Below are 5,208 nucleotides of genomic sequence, written 5' to 3'. Positions count from 1 at the left end.
TCACCTTTGATCGTCCCTTTGAGAATCACCCCTTCAGTTTGTATTCAGTAATTATCCCACACACCATCTGCCGCTGAACATATGACAAGGTGTTGGGAATATCTTGGCCAAACCAGGAGACTGGAGTGGAGAAACATTTTCACATTCCAGAGAGTGGCTATTTTTAGACTCATCATCCCCCTGGGGAAGCTTGTAGGGCTTCAGCTCTGTAGGTCGGGTATGATTAGAATTGAATGAGCAGCCCACATGAGACCACACACAAATACAAACACTCACACATACACTAACACATGTGCTTGTGTGTGTTTTCCATACCATTCAAAAATGTGGGATTGTTAAGGTTGTTAAATATTTTAGAAAGAAGTGTTTTATGCTCACCAAGGCATCCTTTATGTGATTAAAAATACAGGAAAAGAGTGTATATATATATATATATATATATATAAAGTGAAATATTATTTAATTTTAAGTGTTTTCTATTGTAATATATTATTAGAATATGTCATTTATTCCTGTGATGCAAAGCTGAATTTCAATTATCAAACAGTTGTGCTGCTTCATATTTTTGCGCAAACCATGATAAATTTAGATTTTTAGGATTATTTTATTAATAGAAAGTTAATTTATTTTACATATAAATGTCTTTACTGTCACTTTTGATTAATTTAATGCATCCTTGCTCAATAAAAGTATTAATTTAACAATATAAATATAAAACATTGAAGCACCTTTAATTATGTTTTTCCTAATACACTGAAATTCAATGAAAGCTAACAAGTCTAAAAAATATTGCAGCACCAAAAACCACAGCTTTACTGCATCCTAATAGTTCTCTAAAACCCAGATTTGCCAGACCAGAGCATATGCGCTCTGATTTTGTGTTCTCTGCCCTATGGCTGCATGTGAGTCACTGGCATTAAGCCTGGCATCTCTGCAGGAGCTGGATGGCGGGTACCAGCGTGCACCGGACCATCCCTGTCCCGCCCACAAATCCATCATGCCACACCAAAGGCTAGCAGATATTGGGTCGAGGTGCCTGCAACGTGTGCGTACCAAACCATTTGAGAAATGGCAATGGTGCCTTTTTAAAGGATATTATTTGTTCCCTAATACAGCAATAAATTAATACAAATTACAAAAATATAGATTATTTGCATACTGCGAAATGAGTTCTTTCTCAGCATTATTCAAAAGGAGGAGATTATACTCATAGAAAATAAAGACAAAGAAGTGCGAAATGAATAGCACTGGTTAATATGATCATCCAGCAGGTGGGATTTTGTTGAGTTAAATCCTATTTGCTGTGTCCGATTAGACAGACATAATTCTGTAATTCACCAGCTGTGAATTTAAATGCTTTTCTTTAAATGTTGTTGTTTATCATCTGTTGGTTTATTAAGTTTGTCTCTGCAGGGTGGATCATTTGCTTGTAATATTGCGATATGTCTATTGTGCCTATTGTGCATGAGCCGCAAGCTGTCACGTGTTCCAGCTGGAAATGGAACAATCTAGGATAATACTCTTTGGTTCCATCAACATCCCTTCCTCCATAAACACTACACTGTATCCCTGCACTATTGAAATACTGCTGCTATGATGAAAATGTTTTGTCAACATTATGACAGTGTTGTGATCTGTAGTCAGCACTGTCATTATGCCACCTCTTGTATTATACATATCGGCCTGTCATTCTGCTTTTGTGCAACAGATGTCTCTTGCACATATGCAAATAAAAGATCCACCCATACACCCATTGACTACTTGGTAATGGAGATGTGTTCCTATGGTGTTAACCTAGCACATTAAAGATGGTTCACTAAAAGATTAAAGCTCTCATATTAAAACTTGTTTCCAGCTTGTTTCCATCAAGGGATAAAATTACTTAATGAATGAATTAAAAAGATAACTGCAATATATCTCACAGTTCTGACTTTTTCTTTATTACAATATATGAAATCAGAATTGCAAGATATAAACTCAGAACTGCAAATATACTCTCACAATTCTGAGAAGAAAGGTTGGAGTTGTGAGATAAAACATGCAATTGCAAGAAAAAAGTCAGAATTGTGAGAAAAAGTCGCAATTACCTTTTTTTTATTTTTTTTTTATTCTGTGGCGAAAAAAAAAAAAAAACGGAATTGTGAGATGTAGCCTAAACTCAGAATTCAGAGAGAAAAAAAGTCAGAATTGAGAAATATAAACTCAGATTTCTGAGAGAAAAATCATAATCGCAAGATATAAACTTTGCTAAAGAATTCTGAGGGGAAAAAGTCAGAATTTGGAGACATAATTGCGAGGAAAAAAGTCACCTGAAATAGGCTTTCATATAAAACAAATACACACACTAATGAGAAACAGTGATGCCAATGAATCACTTTTTAAGTTTTTTTTTTTTTTTTTTCAATGAATTGGCCAAATGGATTTGAATTAATTCACGATTCAGACTGATTCGTTCAGACCGCACTCTTGCGTAATCATTTTGAGAGGAGTCCCAAATCAGGCTGTATCGAGATATGAACTCAAAAAACAAACCAAGAGCTGGATGAAGTATATATTTACCAATAAATTGAATCAAATGGCTACTTTTTGAGAGGTAACTTTGAGAAATTTAAACTACAGTAGCGCTGGTTTGCTAGCCTATGTAAACATGCGCTAGATGGAAGTCTCTGAACACCGTGTAGCATTTTTGTTGTTTTACTATAACCTGATCTCTCCATTGTTTTACGCACCATGTCAAGTTAAAAAAAACTTCTTTTTTTAAAATCGCGTCACAAAAGACCTTTGTTCTGTGTATATTTGCGCATTTGGTCTGAAGGGCTTTTGCTTTTGACAATACACTCTAAAAAAAGCAAACAACCCAACCGCTGGGTCAAAACAACCCAATAGCTGGGTTTGTCCCTTTTTAACCCAGTGCTGGGTTATATTTAACCCAGCATTTTTTAAGAGTGTAGAATGTGAAGTCACTAAACTTCTAAAAAAGACTCTGCAATATGATTATTTCATTGAATGATAAGCAGTGGGTTTAATCAGTGACATTATTAATAGACTTGCTATCCAATGTCTTCTGGTCACCTCCTCAACCTGCTTCCTTCCCGTTTTTACACGTAGAAAAGTCGAAAGAAATAATATTACATTGTCCAGTTTTCTCCCTGACTGATGATGTGAGTTACTATGGCAATTCTTGATGCAGTAGAAGTGACCTACAATGTCAACATTTTTCACAACCACAATTTAGAAAGTCAAAATACTGACTTAAACTCACTATAGCAGAAAGGCAGCGTGATCCTCTTAATATGGCGTCTAAACAAAACAGTTACCCAACACAACACGGCGTGATGTCAGTTTCACAATCTCTATAGTGAATGCTGAAGGAAAATAAAAATGCTTCTCTTAAAGATGAATTCAACATTTTGGTGTTGTTGTTTTGCCCAAACACAACAACATAAAACTTAATAAGTGTTGGTTATATATCACATTTTGAGTATTTCATGCATACAGAAAATATGAATAACACAGAAATAGCACAAGCAGCCTATTGTGTGATTGGATGTAAAATGCTGAGCTAGCCTGAAACCCCTCATTCCTGTGGTGAAGCTGGTGTTACACTCCCTTGAATTCTGTTTAATTCCGTTTGTTGCTGGGAAGCAGCCATTTTCCTGTTTATATTATTAGTGTCCTTGATGGACGTCATTAACAATAACATGCAGTGTACAGTTTTTTCACATGATACAATGCTGCACAGCAGCTGGTCTCCGTTCACAAGCCGGAGGTTTCCCCTCCCACAATCTTGTGTGACATGTATATTATTATTTATTTATATCATTATTTATATATTATACTATTATAATTGTAAGGGACCTCCTCTTGTACATGTTGCTATATTACACAGCAAATGTGTTTCCTTCCTGACCAAAGCATCTTTCAGTTCGTATTATGTGCATCCTAGAAAATTACCAGTTATGCTGCAAATATAAAAATGAGAAGTTCAAAATGATCATGATGCAATCCTTGAGCAAGAGCAGCTGCTGCAGTGCCACCGTAATCAGTTTTTTAAATGAAATACATGGAGCATATCCCATGACTGCCTATAATAGAACATCATACGTGCAACTAAACAAATAAACATCTTTCCTTGTGCAGCCGAATGTTTCTTTCATCTCTGCCTGCAGGCGAAAACAGACGGATCCCAGAGATACAAGCCGGAAACATGCCACACTGCCAGGTACAATAGCGTGGAGTGGATTAATAACTGCAAGATGCTCCCCGAGGATTTTTTTATTGCTCAGGCCACTCCTTCATAACGCTGGAGTGCTTAGTTAGGGTTTACGTATCTTAAACCTAAAACTTTGTCTGATATTCTCCTAAGACCATTTGGTCTTGGAAGAAACGGATGAGAAATGTTTGAGATCACAATGAAAACTGAGAAGCTGGAGAAAGCCCCCGTTTGCTGAATTCTCTATTTGCACTCCATTTAATCTCACTGAGGTTTAGGAGAAACAGTTCAAATGTTAAATAAGTCTCATTGATGATTTTTTTTTTCTCATCTGGATTCAACAGGGAATGTTTTCAAAACGTTATAAAAAACATTTGGGAAAAATTAGAAACTTATTAGTAACATTCATATGTGACCCTGTACCACAAACCCAGTCATTAGGGTCAATTTTTTTAAATTGAGATTTATACATCATCTGAAGGCTGAATAAATAAGCTTTCCATTGATGTATGGTTTGTTAGGATATAGGACAATATTTGGCCGAGATACAACTATTTGAAAATCTGGAATCTGAGGGGGCAAAAAAATCGAAATATTGAGAAAATCGCCTTTAAAGTTGTCCAAATGAAGTTCTTAGCAATGAATATTACTAATCAAAAATTAAGTTTGAATATATTTACAGTAGGAAATTTACAAAATATCTTCATGGAACACGAACTTTACTTAATATCTTAATGATTTTTGGCATAAAAGAAAAATTGATAAATTTGACCCATACAATGTTATTTTGGCTATTGCTACAAATATACCCCAGCGACTTAAGACTGGTTTTGTGGTCCAGGGTCACATATGATAATGTTACGGGAAAAATAAGGTGGATACGAACCCTGAAAAAGATTTGGCACAGAAATACTTGTTTTTTGAAACTTTGCCCATGTTTAGCACGAGAATCCAACTCTTTAACAGTGTAAATAAGTCAGAATGCATGAAATAGC

This window comes from Sinocyclocheilus rhinocerous, unplaced genomic scaffold (assembly GCF_001515625.1).
Source record: "Sinocyclocheilus rhinocerous isolate Xijiao unplaced genomic scaffold, SAMN03320098_v1.1 scaffold3621, whole genome shotgun sequence".
NCBI lineage: Eukaryota > Metazoa > Chordata > Actinopteri > Cypriniformes > Cyprinidae > Sinocyclocheilus > Sinocyclocheilus rhinocerous.
Note: the sequence above shows the minus strand (reverse complement) of the source record.